The sequence below is a fragment of the Canis lupus genome, chromosome 4, assembly GCF_003254725.2.
Source record: "Canis lupus dingo isolate Sandy chromosome 4, ASM325472v2, whole genome shotgun sequence".
Lineage (NCBI taxonomy): Eukaryota > Metazoa > Chordata > Mammalia > Carnivora > Canidae > Canis > Canis lupus.
This window is the reverse complement of record NC_064246.1, coordinates 28,473,260-28,493,502: the sequence shown is the minus strand read 5'-3', so window position 1 is coordinate 28,493,502 and position 20,243 is coordinate 28,473,260. Positions and strand designations below refer to the sequence as shown.

General features: G+C 53.5%; 1 long non-coding RNA gene across 1 annotated transcript in view; it reads right to left on the bottom strand.

Moving 5' to 3' along the window:
* The window catches only part of LOC112651263 (uncharacterized), a 261,862-nt gene that overhangs the window by 216,689 nt on the left and 24,930 nt on the right, over positions 1-20,243 (bottom strand). Inside the window, exon 3 of the long non-coding RNA XR_004815063.1 lies at positions 10,028-10,160. This is a non-coding gene — a long non-coding RNA (uncharacterized LOC112651263). The remainder of the gene's footprint in view (positions 1-10,027; positions 10,161-20,243) is intronic.

Below are 20,243 nucleotides of genomic sequence, written 5' to 3'. Positions count from 1 at the left end.
CCACAAAGTCAGAAAGGCACTCAGACCAGAGAGACTATGGTTGGAATTCTGGCTTTGAGCTCAATTGGCTCTGTGACCTCCAGTAAATGTTGAGCCTTTCTGAGCCTCAGTTTCCCTCATTTAAAACCAATATAATATCACTACCAACTTCTTCCTGATATTGTCAGGATGACTTGCTGAAGTTACTGATAAGGGCAGTTAACATAATGCCTGATACGGGATAAGCTGGACAAGTGGGGGCAATGTCCTTTTGGCTACTATGTTGTTCCAAAATGAGAAAGCAGCTTCCCTGAGAAGAGGTACAGGATGCTTGGCCCAGTAGATCACAGCAGGCAAGGGGCAATGACAGACCATTCAGGGAGGGCTGCCTGGAGGAAATGCCAGCATGACCTCAGCCATGGTCATGCTTGGAGTCCCCTGTCTCTTTCAGTGGAGGGAGCAGTGGGAATGAGGAGGATGGGTGACTTATGGAGCCATATCTTTCCCTTGGGAATAAGAAACCCCTTCTTCTCCATGCTGATGGCCTGCTGGAGCTCCTTCTTCCCCCTAGCCTCTCCAGAGAAGACTACCCAGGCCCTGGAGTTAGCAGGTCCTTCCCGAGTCCTGAAGAGACTTGGCCTTCGTGATATTTGGTTTTGTTTCCTTTTTAAAATAATGCCTATTTTAAAAAATTTTTATTACAAAAGTAATGTATAAGGTTTGAAACAATTTGAGAAAGAATAAGAAATTTTTCCTAAATTACCCTTTATCCCATCATCATTGAGAACTGTTATCTTGTGTAAATTTTCCAGGCTTTTTCCTCTGTAGTATACATTATCTATTTATGTAGATATGTATTTTTGCAAAAATAGAAATATATGCTGTTTCTTTTTTGAAAGAAATCTTGTTTTCTTTTCACATAACACAGCTTGAGCACCTCTTCATATCCTTAACTCTGCTACATCTTTGTGTTTGATGCCTATATAGTAGTCTACAGTGCAGATAAACTCCTAGTAAACCAATCGACTATCACTAAAAGAACACAGATATTTTATTTTAAAGATTTATTTAGGGATCCCTGGGTGGCGCAGCGGTTTAGCGCCTGCCTTTGGCCCAGGGCGCGATCCTGGAGACCCGGGATCGAATCCCACGTCGGGCTCCCGGTGCATGGAGCCTGCTTCTCCCTCTGCCTGTGTCTCTGCCTCTCTCTCTCTCTCTCTCACTGTGTGCCTATCATAAATAAAAAATAAAAAAATAAAATAAAATAAAAATAAAATAAAAAAAGATTTATTTATTATCTATTTATCTGACAGAGAGAGAGCACACACATGCGCTTGAGCTGGGGGACGGGCAGAGGGAGAGGGAGAGAGAGAATCTCAAGCAGACTCCCTACTGAGTGTGAAGCTGGACATGGGGCTGAGATCCTGAGATCATGAGATCCACGACCCTGAGATCATGACCTAGGCCAAAACCAAGAATCAGATATTCAAGCAACTGGGCCACCCAGGTGCCCCAAGAACACAGTTATTTTAAATGGCAATTAGTCAACAGCACTGCCAAGTCTCATGAGCACTTGCATCAAGGAAGATGTTCAACTCCGAGCTGAGTACTCAACCCAGAATGCAAAAGGGGCTTTGCATGGAGAGAGTGTTCATCACCTCCCAAGGGTCTCGAGTTCCTCCCCACCAGAGTAGCGCGTGCTGGCCTGGATGTGCAGAGGGCCCCTGCAGCTCAGCTATTTTCTGGGAGAAACTTGTTGGCCATAAACAAGAAGTCATGGTGAAAGGAAGAAGAGAAACAAGTCTCTCACCCCGGCCAGTCCTGTGCTGCCTCAGAGCCTCAGTGCTTTGCTTCCCTGACATATAAAACATAGTGCTCACCTGAGCATTTTCCCTCTAACTCAGCGAGGGGAGCCCAGCTATGAACCCTGTGGGAAAACACTGAGAGAAGAGAGAACAACTCTGCAAGGCCTTCAACAACTCTTCAGCCAGCTCATGTGGCAAAAAGCAAGTGTGACGAGGAGGCTGAGGTTGGATGCAGTCTGAGGTCTCTTGCTGCTCTGAGCTCACACCAGAAAATTCTCAGCCAGAATTTGACCTGTGATCTTGGGCAAGTCAGTTCCCCTCTCAGGGTCTCTAAGAGTGACACAGAGAGGTAATACCTACATAAGGTCACCATGAGGATGTATAAACACAGGAGGGACTCTGAGAGGTCCCCTCCCTACCAGACTCCGACCCCATCCTGGGTCTTGACAACCAGTTGCTAGGTATCTATTGAGGCCCTACTGTGGATGAGGTGCCTGGGAGGCAGGAATGAGCAAAACGGATGGAACACTTGCCCCCATAGCACTTAAGATTAGTGAGCAAACAACAAATAAATGATGACAAGTGTGTAGTATGGTGTGAAGAAGCACAAAGTGTCCCTAGAGTTAAAAACCTCTCACCTAGTTGGGGGTCCTCAGGAAGAGCTTCTAAGAAACAGTCATTTCCATGAGAGGTAAGAGCTAGAAAGAATTATACAGAAGGAAAGTCCAGGAAAGGGTGCTAGGGGCAAAAGAAACAGCCTTGAGGGGGGAAAGGAACATGCTGTGACCCAGGACTGACCACAGGCCAGCAGGGCTGGAATGTCAAGAGTCAGGGAAATGGCTAAGGATGAGGCTTGAGGAGGCTGACCAGGGCCACCATGCAGGGTCTTGTAGGCCACAGAGATCTCTCACAGGAACGTGTGTGAAGTAGCCACATCTAAGGAACAACAGAGACCACCACTGGTACTAGAATGGAGGGAGTAAAGGTAGACACAGGTCAGACAAAGTCTGAGGCTAGATCTTCAAGGCCTTGAGGGTCTTGTGTGGATTTCAGCTTTTAAGTGAACTGGGAGCCACTGCTGGTGAGAGCAGTTGAGAAAAAGAGTGATATGGTCTGTGAAATTTTAAAAAGAACACTCCAGGCGTTCCACTTTCAATACAGTAGTATAAGCTCTTAACAGACCCACCCTCCCTGTAACACCTATTCACTCTGGATATAATACCAAAATAACCACTAGAAGGCTCTAGGAAATTCCCCGAAACAGGCAGACTTTGGAAGGGTGTCAAAACTTTCAAGAGGGGCTGACATGTGGTAGGTTTCCCATGTTTATGGCTTTTCCCAGAGGACAGGCTGCAAACACCTAAAAGTCCAATAGAAGACACTGTTTTTCAGGACACCTGAGTGGCTCAGTGGTTGAGCATCTGCCTTTGGCACAGGGCGTGATCCTGGGGTCCTGGGATCGAGTCCTACATTGGTCTCCCAGCATGGAGCCTGCTTTTCTCTCTGCCTGTGTCTCTGCCTCTCTCTGTGTGTCTCTCATGAATAAGTACATAAAATATTTTTTTAAAAAAGGAAAAGAAAACACTTTTTCTGGCCTGAAGAGCCAGAGGATGGAACCTCGGGCAACCAGAGCCACTGGAAGGTGAAGGGGAAATCCTGGAAAGGAAAGTACAAGGGAAGGCCCAAACTCAGTTAATACATTCTGACAAGTGTCCACTCAACTCCCAAAGCAACTCGCAGAGAAAAGACTCAAGACAGCCTATAACTAAGACTGAGAGAAACCGAGCTGTGATTTAAGATGCCGCCCACTGCAGGCAACACAGAGACTGTGGTCTGACTCTAATCAAGTGAACTGCCTGCTAAGACAATGACATCAGTGCTCTTTGGAAGAATATAACAAATTCCAGAATCTCTACACCACATATTTTCAATTCCAGAATGTAATCCAAAATCACCCTATAAATAATGTGGAAAATATGATCCATCCTCAAGGAGAAAGATAACCCACAGAGTCCAGCCTGAGAGCATCACGAAGTTAGAGTTACGAGGCAGGAGCTGTAAAGGAACTTCTGTAACTATGCTCTACCAGGCAACAGAAAGCACACACTTAATCAAGGAAGAGATAGTAAACTTATAAAGAGAAATAGAAAATATGAAAAGAATCAGATAGAAATTCTAGAAACAAAAAATTCATTATCTGAAATGTTTTTAAAGTTTCACACTGTATGGGCTTAAAACAGAATGCAGATGATAGTCAGTGAGCTTAAGTAGATTAAGCTAAAACCATGTCATCTAAAGAAGTCAAAGAGGGAGAGAGGGCAATGGGGGGGGGTAGAGAGAGAGAAAGAGAGAAGATTGAAAAAAATGAACAGCGTCAGGAATCTGTGGGGTAATAGCAAATGTCTAACATATCCATAATTGGGAGTCCTAGACAGAAAAGAAGAATAGAGAAAAAATATTTTTTTTGCTCAAAATAATCTTTTGAAGAAATAATGGCCAAAAAAAACTCAAAATAAAACAGAAACAACAACAAAAAACACCTCATTTTCCAAATCTAATGAAAGACATAATTTCACGTATACACTCAATCTGCTAAAAAATCAAAGAGAAACAGCCACGAAAGCAGTCAGAGACAAAAGACACATTACATCAAGGAACAAAGATTCAAATAACCACAGACTCCTCATCAAAAACTTTGGAGGCCAGAAGAAACAAAACAGCATCATTAAAGAGCCGAAAGGGGAAAAACAAAAACAAAAACAAAAACCCTGTCAGCCCGTCAAGGCTCTAGAGCTAGTGAAAATGGTCTACAATAACAAAGGCAAAATGAAGACATTTTCATTTAAAAGGAAATTTAGGGAATGTGTCATCAGAGGACCCAAACTATAAGGACACTAAAGCAAGGTCTTCACGTTGAAGGTAAATCACACAGGAAGGGCATGTGGATCTTCAGAAAAGAGCGAACAGCCCTCGATGGTAAATATATAAAATCATAAGATGATTTTCCCTCTTAATTCCTCTACTATGCATAGGACAGAGCAAAGCAAAGTGACGCTGTCCTTCTGAGGTTCACAATGTACTGGAGGTAGCACCTGCAAACACTGTAGCTTACAGGATGGGAGGATGGCAGATGTTTGCAAGAATTCTGTAATTTTCTGTAGAGTGGTAAAATAGTGACTCTCAATTGACTGTGAAAAGTTTAGGATGTATATTGTAATCTCCAGGAGGAAGGAAAAAGAAATAACACTTTTAGAAATGCAAAGCAGGGGCATCCGGGTGGCTCATTCCGTTGGATGTCTGCCTCTGGCTCAGCTCATGATCCCAGGGTCCAGGGACCTGAGCCCCATGTCGGGCTCCCTGCTCATTGGGGAGCCTGCTTCTCCCTCTCCCTCTGCCCCTCCCACCCCCCTGCTTGTGCTCTGTCTCTCAAATAAATGAATAAAATCTTTTAAAAAAATAAAAATGCAAAGCAGTACGGCTAAAAGGCCAAATAAGTGCGTTAAGATGGAATCCAGAAACGGCCTGGAGGGGAGGAGGCTGACACCAGGACAACCGGTCAGGGTGTCAGTGACACAGGCCAGCTGAGGGGTCCTGTCGGCCAAGGCTAGGGTGGGAGCAGTGGACGTGGGAAGGGATGGCAGGTTGCGGGTGTGTGCTGAAGGCAGAGCCAAAAGGATGTGCTCATGGATGGGATCTGGTGTGGGAGAAAGCCAAGGGTGGCCCTGGGGCTGGTGACCTCAGCTGCGGGGATGGAGCTGTCGTTTCCGGTGATGAGAGTGAAGGCCCCTCTGCAGCCTGCTCTCCTCCCTGCTCTGTGCTGCCTGGGACTCGCTGCAGCCCCTGCGCCTCTTGGAAGCCTTGCTGGGCTGGAGGCCAGGTGAGGAAGGAGGAGAGGACAGAGTCATATGCCACCCACCATGGCCCTCGAGTTGGAGCGGGGACAACAGAGCATGTGTGCCTCTCGGCAAGGTTCACACCAGATTAAAAAAAAAAAAAAAAATCATCCTTATGGCTTCTTCCAGCTTCCAGAGCCCCATCTCCAAGAGTTGCTTTCCAGTTGGGAAGTAATTGAGAAATAATTGCTAATATTTCACAGAGGCAGCAGAAGCCTCGGCCCCGGCCTCTGGAAACAAATTAGAGATGAGGGCGAGGCTTAGAAGCGGAGAACGGCCCTGCTTCTCATTAGCAATTGCAAATCAGATTACGGAAAAAATGTTTCTGCAGTGAGGATGGTGTCTGCCTGGAAAAAATTAAACTGGCTTTGGGGCCAAGCGGAGACCCTGAAGCGGGATTCAGAATCTGGGTCTAAGGGTAGGGCTCGAGGATCCAGTTGCCCTAAGTCAGCCAAAGAGCACACTCACCGCGGCCCGTCTGAGCCTCAGTTTCCAAGTCCGTTCAATGGAAGGAGGCTGCAGGACTCAAAGCTCAAGCTGGACGCTCGTGGCTCCGTGCTGGGAGAGACCGTCTGCTGCCAGACGCTGGGGCCCAGCAGCTCCGGGAGCCGGGGTGGGCGGGGGCGGGGGGACAGCAGAGAACACTCGCTCTGACATCTGTGCCCGGCCTCGCCCCTACGTCCTGGATCCCTCCCAAGGAGTGACGGTGGACACTGACTGAGCGACAGGCCCAGTTCTAAATTATCTGGCTACATTCATTCAATCCTCATACAACCCTACGACGGAGGTACTACTATGCCCCCCGTTTTACAGAGAAAGACAAGCAAGGCACAAAGGGCCCAGGGTGGGCCAAGGCCACAGAGCAAGCTGCAGAGCCAGGCTGATCTGAAATCCCGCGCACTCACGCACCGGGCTCTCCGGCCATCCAAGGACTGTGCCTCTCCCTGACTCCACCCCCAGACTTCCAGAACCTCACAGCTTTTGGCAGTTGGCCGGCTGAAGGATACCAGGCTCGGAAGCCCCGCAGACCTGGGTGTGAATCCTAACTCCACCACTGGCAGCTGCATCACCCACGGCCCGTTTTCACTTGTGTGTGTTTTTAAAATATAGATTTGGCATCGATTTGCTCTAAGAAAGGAAGTAGGCCAGGGTGTGAGATACCAGACCGTATCTGAGGGCCAGCTCCTCTCCCTTTTTCTGCAGCCCCGACTCGGGCCCAGGGCTAAGGGGCCCTCGGGGCTCCCTAGAAGCCTCTCTCCCCTGCAGGCTTTTCCGTCCTTTCTCTGACTGAGAAGCCTCCCTGTACCCCCCGGCACCCCGCCACCCGCACCGGAGCTCCCTCCTGGGCACCTGCCACTCCAGCTCACGGGACGCCTCCTGCATGGCCCTCCTTTGCCATCCAGAAATGCAGCATCCTGTGGTGACCTTAGGGGTCTCCCTTCCCTCATTCCCACTAGAGGTGGTGTTGGAGGGAGACGGATCCTTCAGCCTGGCATTCAAGGCCCTCCCTACCCAGGAGGCCCTGGTACTCTGGAGAAGCTGACCTCCTTTCAGTAACCTCCCCAGGCTCCGTTTTCCCTACACACACAGGAGCCTTTGTCCCAAGTCTGTTGCCCCCCCCCCCCCCCCCCCCCCGCCCGCCGCCCCACCTCAGGGGCCAGGAGCGGGGCATGAATTCTGAAATACACAGATACTCTGGCCAGAGCTGCCCTGGGGACAGACCCCAAAAGAGAGACCAAAGCAAAAGGGTCAGGTTACTGGAGAGATAATCTGATTATATCTAGTCAAGTGGGGAGGGGGGATGATGGGAGGAGGAGGGGAGCCCCGAGCCCAGAGACATGGGAAAGAGACAAGTCAGGACGCTGGAGCCAGAAGCTGGGGAAGAGCGACAAGAGGACGGAACAGAACACACAAGATACAGGCAGCCCTGGGTTCCAATTCTCACTCCACCGTACACCTCCACCTGCTGGCGAATGAGCCTGCACCTAAACTCCCCGAGGCCTTGTGTCTTATTCTTTTTTATTTTTTAAGATTTTATTTATTTATTCATGAGAGACACACAGAGAGAGAGAGAGAGAGAGGCAGAGACAGAGACATAGGCATAGGGAGAAGCAGGCTCCATGCAGGGAGCCTGACGTGGGATTCGATCTCAGGACCCTGGGATCATGCCCTGAGCCAAAGGCAAACGCTCAACCACTGAGCCACCCAGCCTAGTGTGTTATTCTAAGGTCAGGCCAACCCACCCAGCCGCCCAAGGCTTGTTAGGCTAATTCTGAGAGAAAGCACAGGGCAAACAAGCCAGGGCCCCGGGCCTGGCCCTGTCCGTGCATCCCAGTGTCACTTCCCCTCGTCCCCCCTTCACGCACAGGGTGGGGCAACGTGGCCCCCCACCGCACCCTGGAAGCTGGCAAGTACCCCCACAGCGCCGCTGGCAGCTGGTCTGTCAACCTGAGAGCGAATCTGCCCCCAGGGAGGCTCCTAATTTAATCAGCTTCACAAATCAGCTCGATGGGCTTAATTGATCTTTTTCACTCCTAATATTGTTGCTGTCACTTTCTGAGCTGTGCCTCCTCCAGCCACCCTAGACGTCATGCTCAGCCAGCTGGAGAGGGAGAGGGAACACTGGCTATGGAGCCAGGAAGCTCGCCGGGAGGGAGCCGGTACCCAGGAAGGAGCGCAGGGAGGGGTGGAGGGGGGCAGGTCAGGACCCACGCACCCCCGGGGCCAGGTGTCACGGACCACGGGATTTTCATGCGAGTGTAGAACAGAAGGGCTTCCTAGTGAGCCATCTGCTGGGGCCTCAGGCAAGTCAGTCTAAGCCCTTCTGTGCCTCAGTTTCCCCGCCTGTAAAGGCCATAGCAGGTACTCTGCCCCTAACAATCTACAAGTGCTTCTGGCACACCTACTATGATCCAGGCACAGTGCGAGGCATAGGGGATGGTAGCAAGCAAAAACTAACCTGTTCCGCCCTCATAGGGCACTCTAGACATGCCCCCGACCCCATGGAGCACAGCGACCAGTGGGGTACACTGACATTGACCCAATACACACATGACCAAATGGCAAACATCAACTGTGAGAAGTATTGGAAGAGAAGGTTCACGGTGGCATGAGGGAGATAACAGGGCGGGGGGGTGCTCGAGTTGAGGTATGAGGAGGAGGTGGTGTTATCTAAGTGAAGAGGCAAAAAGAACATTCCAGGAGAAAGGTCTCTGTCTTTGGTTAAAAGAACGAAGGAGCGTGGGCAAGATGACACTAGACCAGAGGCTCCTCACCGGTGGCTTGGCAAGTTTTTGACAAGGTTGTAAGAAATACATTTTGCATGGTGACCGGGAACACAGAACATACCCGTGTGTTCATATGTCTAATTACCTGCATACGCCAATTTTAAAAGATGGGTTAAAAATTACTCTTGGGACACCTGGGTGGCTCAGGGGTTGAGTGTCTGTCTTCGGCTCAGGGGATGACCCCAGGGTCCTGGGGTCGAGTCCCACATCGCCTGCTTTTTCCTCTGCATGTGTCTCTGCCTCTCTCTCTGTTTCTCATGAAGAAACAAAATCTAAAAAAAAAAAAAAGTGACTCTTGCTACCTTAAATGTGATCGGCTCTGAGAGTTTCTATTTCTATTCTAACCTGTCCTATTATTGCTTTAAGAAAATGCAGTTTACCAACCACTCTGTTGATTTCCCAGCCGCCTTGTGGGTCATGGCTGCAGGTTAAAATAAAAGAAAATTAAAATTAAGAAACTGAAAGAAAGGGAGACATTGTGCTTTGCGGGGCCTTGTGGGCTGCATTCAGGAGCTGTGCCTTTTCCCCACGAGTGACGGGAAGCCCCAGTTCTCTTCTGCGGGGCAACCTAAGGAGACTTGCATTTTGAAAAGGTCACCCTGGCTGCTGCCTGGAGGAGACGGGAGTGGAGGCAGGGAGACCAGAATCCAGGCTGCTGCCATGGAGAGCCAAGAGATGGCACGGCGGGGGATCCGTGGATGGCTCAGAGGTTTAGAGCCTGCCTTCAGCCCAGGGTGTGATCCTGGAGTCCCAGGATCGAGTCCCGCATCGGGGTCCCTGCATGGAGCCTGCTTCTCCCTCTGCCTGTGTCTCTGCCTCTCTCGGTCTCTCACGAATAAATAAACAAAATCTTTTAAAAAAAAAAAAAAAAGAGAGAGAGAGAGAGAGAGATAGCACAGCGGCTTGGAGTTCAGTCTTGCAAAGCAAATGAGCTAATGGGTTTGAAACATTTCGTGCCGATTAAAAATATATGTATGTTTTATGAAAAGTCACAAGGTGCAACCGCAAGATCTCCAAATATCGATTTGGGCAACCTGCGCACAATCAGGTTTCCCAGCCGTACCATCTTGGGAGAATCACTTTGCCCCACTCGGTCTCAGTTTCCTCCCTGTAAAATTGGTCCCAAGAGTTCGTTCCTTCTGGAGCCATTGCCAGGTTTGGGCACAATGGTGCGGATCCTCAGTCAAATCCCGGACCTGTAGCGAGAACCCAATAGATCACGGTTATTTAATATGAACAGAAATGTTAGAATGTATCAGCCATCCATGTGCGCTCAGCGCCTGTTTGGTGCCAAGCACGGGGGACATGGCGGAAGATAAAATCACAGAGCCCCTGCCCTGTGGCAACGCCTGGCCCAAGAGGAAATTTCCAGAGCCATGACCGATTAGCTGGGTTGACCCTGAGCCTGGGTCTGTGACCGCACCGCACAGCTCGCCTGACCCAGCTCTCCCATTTGCAGGCGAAGCAAAGAAGGCTGCGGCCCGCAAAGGCTCATTTTTAAACAGGTCGAATCTTCTATGAGCATTTACCTGAGCTCAGTGCATTTCTGCAGGGAATTGTGCCAGGCCTGGCGGATCTGCTCGCCTGTGGGGTGGCTCTTGCACATCCAGCCTCCCACACTCGCCCCCTCCCTCTCAGAAGCTTCCACGGTGCAGATTTATGAAGAAGCCAGAGCAACAGCAGTCTGTGCAGCCGGGAGCTGGCACCATGAGGTAGGCCGTGCGTTCCCCGAAAGCCAAGCTGGGGCAGCAGATAGGGACGGTGGCCGGGGGCGCCCTGCTGGTGAGCACCGCTGCCTCCCTTGGCACCTCTGAGCCCCAGTGAGGTGGCCATGGGCAGCTGCGCTCAGGTCCATACTGCCCACCCCGCACTGGCTTCTGGACCCCCCAGCACCCATGCATATGGGAGGTGCGTCCTCCCTCTAGCACCTTCACTGCAGTCAAGACTCGCTGGCCCTGATTTCAGAGCCACGGGGCCCCTGACCATCAGCTGACTCTTCCAGAGCCTGCCAGGTCTTCATCCAACAAAGTATTTTCTCCACTCCTTGGCCCACTGCCTGGAAGTGGGGGAATGACCCTCAGGTCTGCGTGGCTGGCTCTGCAGCCCTGTCCTGCAGTCTCCGCTCCTCCATATCTATGAGGAATGTCTATCCTATGTCTCCAGATTCGTCTCTCTGGCCTATTTCTCATCTGTGTCTCTCAGTCTGGGCAGATCTCTCAGGCTCTGTCTGTCTCAGGGTGTTTCTCTCCGCATCTCTGGCCTGCATGTCTGCAGATGTCTGGGAACGCTCCTCTTGGTTGTGTCGGGTGCCTCTCTCTCTCTCTCTCTCTCTCTCTCTCTCTCTCTCGGAGTCTGGGGTCACCCGTCACTTTCCTTTCCATGTTTGCCCGTCTCTGCCCACATCCTTCTTTGGCTTCGTGTCACTGAGACAGCGTCTTTCTGGTACCTCCCTGGGGCGAGGGAGTGGGAGATGTCTCTTTCCTGGGCCTCAAGGCACCAGCCTTCTGGTTCTTAGAGTGAGCCAATCAGACTGCAAAAGTCACCTCTCCGCCAGCCAGCCCTCCAGCCCCCACCAACTCATACACAGACTCAACCACTTCCCTAAGCTTTATGCCAGCAAAAGGTCCAGGGGACCTCGACTCTGCTGGCAAGTTATCCCATCCACACTCCTCGCAGTCAAAATGCTAATTCTATTGCCCTCCATCGGCCCTCAAATGCTGCTCCCACACTTCTCAGCTGTGTGACTTCCCACAAGTCACTTAACCTCTCTATGCCATCCCCACCCCCCACCCCCAGGGGTTATCTACACAGACTCATGCTGCCTTCTCAACTGATCCCTCCTGTAGAGGATAAACAGGACTAATCACTCTTGGAAGGTCTCTCTATTAAAGAAGAAAAACCTGAGTTTGCCAGTGTGTGAATCTCCATGTTGGGACAACAGCTGCACTCTCTGCATCAGGTGTGGGATCAGCCACTCTACCTGGAGGAGAACCAAGCTGTCTCCTCGCTCCTTACTAGGCAAGAGAAAAAGAAACTTGTTCCCTATGAGGCTGTTGCTCCATGAAAAATAAAACTAAATGCAGCCATAGGGAGCCCACTGACGGTGGGAGGATCTTATTTGATCACCCTGATGCTGTGCCTTTTCAAGGGTAGGAGGAAAATGCAAGTACTAGCTGGGACTAGGCCTCTACTGATTTTCAAACGTCCCCAACAAGGCTCACGAGACAGTGAGCAATGATGCGTATGGTTTGTCCGGGCAGGATTTCTGGGCAAGGGGGCCCGGACCGTGCAGCCGGCTGAGCTGCAGCGAGGTGTTTACAGACCCCACGCTCTGGATCAGGAGCTGCAGTGGGGCCAGAGACAGACAAGCTCCCTCCCTCCAGCCACAGCAGGGAAAGCTTTTAGGTCACAGGCTCACACCAGACACTGACATATGGTGCTGCATTAGCCGACCTCCGGTGAGATAGGGTGCTGGTCGTCGCTCCCATTTTATAAATGGACAAGGTGAGGCCCAGCAAGGGTAAGTAACTGGCCCAGAGCCACCCAGTCACCCTGCTAGACTTGAACCTGGGTAGTCTGGTTCCCCAGTCTTGCTCTTAACCTCCTGTGTAGTTCTAGAGACCAGAAGGTAGAGCAGACCAACGAGCCACTAAATTCCCCGCATGTGGTACACGCACCTATCAGGACTTTTCAGGGATAAAGACAGGACCTCACTGTCCTCATGTTTTGGTTCTCCTAACCATGTTTTCTTCTTTGTGTCAAAACAGAGTTACCAACACTGTGGATAGTTTCACATGTTTATATTTCACAAATTAATGCCTTTAGTCCTCAAAGTGCAATGCAGTAAAAATTATACTCCTTCCAAGATAGTTACATTATTTACAAAGATGATTTGTGATTTCATAGTGCTCCACACAATGTGCGCTGGTGACATAAGCTAGGGCTGATCATTTCTTTTGGGGTGTTGCTTCGAGGAGACAAAAGTAACCTCTTTAGGGGGGTAGTATCCTAAGTCCGAGGTGGGAGCCATCCGCCCAGGGCTGCTAGGTTCAAAGATGGAGGGAGGAGGCCGTGAGCCGAGGAATGGATTTCTGATGGACAGAAAGAACTGCAAGGTAATAAATGTGTTGTTTTAAGCCAAAAAGAAAGAGTCTAACCTGTACACTTCTCCTGAACCTGAGGCCCTTTTGCCCACCCCCACCCACCCCCCAGCTCCCTTGGGAGGTACTAAATATTTACAAGAACAGAAGTAGTGTGAGGAGGAGATGTGATCAATTCTCTCAGGGGTGAGAGTCAGGCACCAATCAGGATGGCTTCACGGAGGTAATGACCACCAAGCAGGGGTTCTGCAGGATGAGTGGCAACTCATGAAGCAGAAAAAAGGAGCAGGAGCATTTCACATGGAGCGAAAAGCCTGTGTAAAGGCTCAGACTCAGTGAACAGTCTGTGTAGAAACACCATCCCAGGGCTCCGGGCTACCTGGATTCAAGTGCAGAGGAAAACTGTGGGTAACGGTGAAGATAAAGCCAGAAAGGTAGGTCCAGATCATGCAGGGGCTGCAGAGGTAAGACCTTCTCTGCAGGGAAGAGAAAGAAAGGGAAGAGCCTGGAGTTCACATTCTTGGAGGAAGTTTCAAATATGCTGGAAATGTTTAGCCTGGAGATGAAAGAATTACAGCCTGGAAAGGCAAGAATGTGACAATGTCTATGGGACAACTTCCCCACGCTTGTCAAATCCTTTTACTCCACACCCCAGGCACAGGGTTTAGGACACACCTGGACATTAGGAAGTGACTGGTACAGCGTAGAGGTAAAGATGAATAACCAAAGGGGCCCGAGAGAGGAGTGGGCCACGGAGGTGAGAATGAATTCCCCATCACTAAAGGTATTTAGGCAGAAGCCAAGGGGCCACCCGGCAGAGATGCTGACAGGATGTTCTAAGATCAGGTAAGAGCTGGACTAGTTAATTTCTGAGTTTTCTTCCAGTCCTAAAAATCTCAGATACTATTTTGTCTTGCATTAGAATAGATTCAAGACATTGCCTTTGGGGGGAAAATAGTAATCAAAATGTAAATACCATGGGAATAATAGATTTGGCCTAATTATCAGCGATTACTCAGAGTTTGTCATTATTTCCGTACAATATATCCCAAAGTTCCGGAAAACAAATCAAAGAAAGTACCATGGCCGGTGCCATTAATAGAAGCAAAACACTTCAAGACGAGAATTTAATTTACTGGGTGAGTTCTTGAGGCACGTTTTTGTTGATGAATATTTATAAAAGTGGGTTAGGCTGGACCTGGTAATGATTGCGAAAAATTTTAATGCTGTCCCCTCATTAATTTACTTTTAATGAATGACTTGGTAAAGCGTAACCATTTGTACGTAATGATTTCATTAATGGCTATGGCATAGGCAACCGTTTTTCACACGTTTGAATGTCACTTGAATAAAATGATACCTTAAATTATACAGTATAATAAAGTATGTTTGTTGAAACATGACAAGCTTCTGCCTCTTTGTACTCGGGCTCCAAGAATTCCTTGCATTTGGAATAGCAACAGTTTAACGGGACTACAGTGATGGATTTCTTCCATTTCTGAGGTTTCTCTCAAAACTAGTCCCTGGGCTTCCACCATGTGAACTCTGTACATGGAGACTTGGAGCCAGAGAACGCAGTGAGGTGAGCCCCGCCTAGCCCCTACCCCGACTTTCCTTCCCCCACCCTGGGGGGTCCCTTAACTGGACCTGAGCAGAGGCCCAGCCCGATTATCCTGCCTCAAGAGGACTCCTCCGGGCAGGGCCAAGCCAAGGCTGAGGTCAGCCCAGGGCCGAGGCCCGGCCTGGGGAGGAGCCAGGGGAGGAGCCAGGGGAGGGAGGGGGGGGCCAGGGGAGGAGCCAAGGAGGGAGCAGCCCAGGGGCGGGGGTGGGGGGGGCCTGGCTGGGGAAGGAGCCAAGGAGGGAGCAGCCCAGGGGCGGGGGTGGGGGGGGGGCCTGGCTGGGGGAGGAGCCAGAGGGGGGAGCAGCCCAGTGGGGGGGGCCTGGCTGGGGGAGGAGCCAGAGGAGGGAGCAGCCCAGTGGGGGGGGGGGGCCAGCGAGGGGGAGGAGCCAGGGGAGGGAGCAGCCCAGTGGGGGGTCCTGGCTGAGGGAGGAGCCAGGGGAGGGAGCAGCCCAGTGTGGGGGGCCCAGCAAGGGGGAGGAGCCAGGGGAGGGAGCAGCCCAGTGGGGGGGGGGGGGGGCCTGGCTGGGGGAGGAGCCAGAGGAGGGAGCAGCCCAGTGGGGGGGGCCCAGCGAGGGGGAGGAGCCAGAGGAGGGAGCAGCCCAGTGGGGGGGGGCCCAGAGAGGGGGAGGAGCCAGGGGAGGGAACAGCCCAGTGGGGGGGGGTCCCAACGAGGGGGAGGAGCCAGAGGAGGGAGCAGCCCAGTGGGGTGGGGGGGTGGCCCAGCGAGGGGAGGAGCCAGGGGAGGGAGCAGCCCAGTGGGGGGTCCTGGCTGAGGGAGGAGCCAGGGGAGGGAGCAGCCCAGTGTGGGGGGCCCAGCAAGGGGGAGGAGCCAGGGGAGGGAGCAGCCCAGTGGGGGGGGGGGGCCTGGCTGGGGGAGGAGCCAGAGGAGGGAGCAGCCCAGTGGGGGGGGGCCCAGCGAGGGGGAGGAGCCAGAGGAGGGAGCAGCCCAGTGGGGGGGGGGCCAGAGAGGGGGAGGAGCCAGGGGAGGGAACAGCCCAGTGGGGGGGGGTCCCAACGAGGGGGAGGAGCCAGAGGAGGGAGCAGCCCAGTGGGGTGGGGGGGTGGCCCAGCGAGGGGAGGAGCCAGGGGAGGGAGCAGCCCAGTGGGGGGTCCTGGCTGAGGGAGGAGCCAGGGGAGGGAGCAGCCCAGTATGGAGGGGCCCAGCAAGGGGGAGGAGCCAGGGGAGGGAGCAGCCCAGTGGGGGGGGCCTGGCTGGGGGAGGAGCCAGGGGAGGGAGTAGCCCAGTGGGGGGGGGCCCAGAGAGGGGGAGGAGCCAGGGGAGGGAACAGCCCAGTGGGGGGGGGGTCCCAGCGAGGGGGAGGAGCCAGAGGAGGGAGCAGCCCAGTGGGGGGGCCTGGCTGGGGGAGGAGCCAGAGGAGGGAGCAGCCCAGTGGGGGGGGTGGGGGCCCAGAGAGGGGGAGGAGCCAGAGGAGGGAGCAGCCCAGTGGGGGGGTGGCCCCAGAGAGGGGGAGGAGCCAGGGGAGGGAACAGCCCAGTGGGGGGGGGGGGTCCCAACGAGGGGGAGGAGCCAGAGGAGGGAGCAGCCCAGTGGGGTGGGGGGGTGGCCCAGCGAGGGGAGGAGCCAGGGGAGGGAGCAGCCCAGTGGGGGGTCCTGGCTGAGGGAGGAGCCAGGGGAGGGAGCAGCCCAGTATGGAGGGGCCCAGCAAGGGGGAGGAGCCAGGGGAGGGAGCAGCCCAGTGGGGGGTCCTGGCTGAGGGAGGAGCCAGGGGAGGGAGCAGCCCAGTATGGAGGGGCCCAGCAAGGGGGAGGAGCCAGGGGAGGGAGCAGCCCAGTGGGGGGGGGCCTGGCTGGGGGAGGAGCCAGAGGAGGGAGCAGCCCAGTGGGGGGGGGCCCAGAGAGGGGGAGGAGCCAGGGGAGGGAACAGCCCAGTGGGGGGGGGGGGTCCCAGCGAGGGGGAGGAGCCAGAGGAGGGAGCAGCCCAGTGGGGGGGCCTGGCTGGGGGAGGAGCCAGAGGAGGGAGCAGCCCAGTGGGGGGGGGGCCAGAGAGGGGGAGGAGCCAGGGGAGGGAACAGCCCCGTGGGGGGGGGGTCCCAGCGAGGGGGAGGAGCCAGAGGAGGGAGCAGCCCAGTGGGGGGGCCTGGCTGGGGGAGGAGCCAGAGGAGGGAGCAGCCCAGTGGGGGGGGGGCCAGAGAGGGGGAGGAGCCAGGGGAGGGAACAGCCCCGTGGGGGGGGGGTCCCAGCGAGGGGGAGGAGCCAGAGGAGGGAGCAGCCCAGTGGGGTGGGGGGGTGGCCCAGCGAGGGGAGGAGCCAGGGGAGGGAGCAGCCCAGTGGGGGGTCCTGGCTGAGGGAGGAGCCAGGGGAGGGAGCAGCCCAGTATGGAGGGGCCCAGCAAGGGGGAGGAGCCAGGGGAGGGAGCAGCCCAGTGGGGGGGGGCCTGGCTGGGGGAGGAGCCAGAGGAGGGAGCAGCCCAGTGGGGGGGGGCCCAGAGAGGGGGAGGAGCCAGGGGAGGGAACAGCCCAGTGGGGGGGGGCGGGTCCCAGCGAGGGGGAGGAGCCAGAGGAGGGAGCAGCCCAGTGGGGGGGCCTGGCTGGGGGAGGAGCCAGAGGAGGGAGCAGCCCAGTGGGGGTGGGGCCAGAGAGGGGGAGGAGCCAGGGGAGGGAACAGCCCCGTGGGGGGGGGGTCCCAGCGAGGGGGAGGAGCCAGAGGAGGGAGCAGCCCAGTGGGGTGGGGGGTGGCCCAGCGAGGGGAGGAGCCAGGGGAGGGAACAGCCCAGTGGGGGGGGGGGTCCCAGCGAGGGGGAGGAGCCAGAGGAGGGAGCAGCCCAGTGGGGGGGGCCCAGAGAGGGGGAGGAGCCAGGGGAGGGAGCAGCCCAGAGCGGGGGGGGGGGGGGGGGGCAACGATGGGGAGGAGCCAGGGGAGGGAGCAGCCCAGTGGGGGGGGGGGGCCCAGCGAGGGGGAGGAGCCAGAGGAGGGAGCAGCCCAGTGGGGGGGGGGCCCAGAGAGGGGGAGGAGCCAGGGGAGGGAGCAGCCCAGAGCGGGGGGGGGGGGGGGGGGGGGCCCAGCGAGGGGGAGGAGCCAGAGGAGGGAGCAGCCCAGTGCGGGGGGGCCTGGCCAAGGGAGGAGCCAGGGGAGGAGCCAGGGGAAGGAGCAGCCCAGGGGTGGAACCCGGCCAGGGGAGGAGCCAGGGGAGGGGCGGGGCCTGGTAGGGGGCGGGGTCTGGGCCACCGCCTGGTCAGGGAAGAAGCACAAAAGATGTCCTGCTTGGATTCCTTTCTGCTCCTCCCGTTGTCTGGGTCTCACCTGCTGCCTCTCAGCGTTTTCCAGCATTGGGCATAGGGCTGCCATGACAACACACTTCCTTTAGCTTTTCTGAAACCGTTTTGAGAGAACACAGAAGCCTCATCCTATTTTAAATGGGTTCCCTTGACAAACAAACAAGAACAGAAAGGGAATCATAAATACAGAGAACAAATTGATGGTTGCCAGAGGGTGGGAGGATGGGCGAGACAGGTGAAGGAGGTTAAGAGGTACAAACTTTCTGTAATAAAATAATTAAATCACAGGGATGAAAAGTACAGCATAGGGAATATAGCCAATAAGATGTAATAACGTTGTATGGTGACAGATGGTAACTATGCTTATCGTAGTGAGCACAGCATAATGTATAGAATTGTCGAATCACTGTGTTGTATACCTGAAACTAATATAACATGTATGTCAACTGTATTTCAATAAGAAATATATATTAACAGTGAGCTTCAAGAAAAAAATTCCAGGAAAAGTGCCATGACTGCTTATTGATGCTCCAGAATAAAGACTGTATTAATATTGTTCAAAAAAATAGATCCCCAACTGCAAAGTGCTTATCTGGTTTGTAACAATCTTATTTGTCTGTTGTTTTAGTGCAAGGGCCATGCTGCTGGTGCTCACAACGGAGTCTCCACCCCTAGAACATTAACAAGTGACCAGAAAATACTTATTGGCAGAGACAGAGAAAGGAGGAGGAAGAAAGGAGGGAGAAAGACCAATTGAATGAGATCTGAAGCATAAAGCAAAGCAAGCCACCCGCCTCAAAAAGAAATGTCGAGATCAATGTCATTGGCTCTGTAGAGCAGCCACTTCCCTTCCCATCACCCACCACCCCTCCCAGCAGGCCCATGCCCCTGCCCCGGGTCTCATCACCCCTGCTCCCCATAGTTACTTATTACCTCCTGGCATGAAAGTGCTCCTGGAAATGAATAAGGTGTTTGGACAACAATGAGAACAATATTCCTCAGCAGGTGTACGGTTATAGGAGCTTTTCAAAGTGTTTTCCTATCTCTGATCTCCTCAAATTCTTGCAGGTCCAGTCTCTCTCACAGGCTTGTTTCATCATTCCCGTTTTCTTCCAGGGGAAACCAACTCCATGGAACGAAATGCCGGCTCAAGGTCATAGAGCCAGGAAATGCCGAAGCTAAGAAGACTTCAACTCAGGTCCTGGATTATGTGGCCAAACAGCTTTTCATGTTTCTCAGGTCCTTAAGAGGATACCTCTCCCAAGGGTGTTTGCATTGTAAAAGAGAACTACAAAGACAGCGGAACGTATGATCTAAATGAATGAATTGCAAACAGCAAAATGCCCTGTCAAAAGTATGTGCCCAGGGAAGAGTAGCGCTGGGGCCGGAGGGACAAGGTGGTCCCGGAAGACTCTCATCACACAGACACCCAACCTCAAACAGATCTGGGTCCATATCTCTTCCATTCCATTGACTAATAACCCTGCAATCTTGAGCTACTGGTTTCCATCTTTTAAGTCTTTCTCAATCTGTGAAATGGGGATGATAATCTCACCTCAAAAAATTTATGCCAGACTAGCATGCCTAGAAATTTGCACAGGTGGCCAGCATAGATTAGCAGCATTACATGGAACATCCCCTCCACAGTTGGCCCAGGCAGGAATCAGGTGCTGAATGGAGCCCGTCCTCATTCCCAGAACCCCTCCAGTCCTTGCTGTGTAGGGGAAGGGGTGGGGAAGATGGGACTGTGAGCCCAGACTTCATGCTCCAGACTCATCACTGCCCTGCGCTAGAGACTGGACTCAGGCTTCAGGATCCAGCCCAAATAGGAAGGGCCGGGGTTCCTCTGGCTACACTGCAGCCCTCATCTCTTCCGAGTCTTTCCCCACCTCCTCGGAAAAGATTTATGGAAAGATTAAGGGGCCTTTTTTTCAATATCTATTAATATTCATGGCAGTCTTCACAGCCATCTGCTTTTAACGATTTTGTTTGCAAAGACCTGAGATTAAAATATGGCCTGCTAGTGCTCTGAAGCATCTGAACTGAAGGCGATAAAACAAAGGCCTTTTCAGGAGCTCCGAGCTGGCCTGTCACTCTACCTGCAGCGGGGGAGACTAATGACTAGTGGGAAGGAGGGGCGGAGGAGGGGGCACCCAGACCTGGCTGAGATTAGATCCCGGGGCCAGTGCTCCCCCTCAGCTGGCAGGGTTAATTGGGGGGGAATGAAGGGAATGAGGAGCCCCAGCTCCCTCCCAACCACCTTGCACAGGGGCCCTGGCATGAAGGGGCTTGCCTAGGGCAAGAGGAAGGCACTAGCTGCAC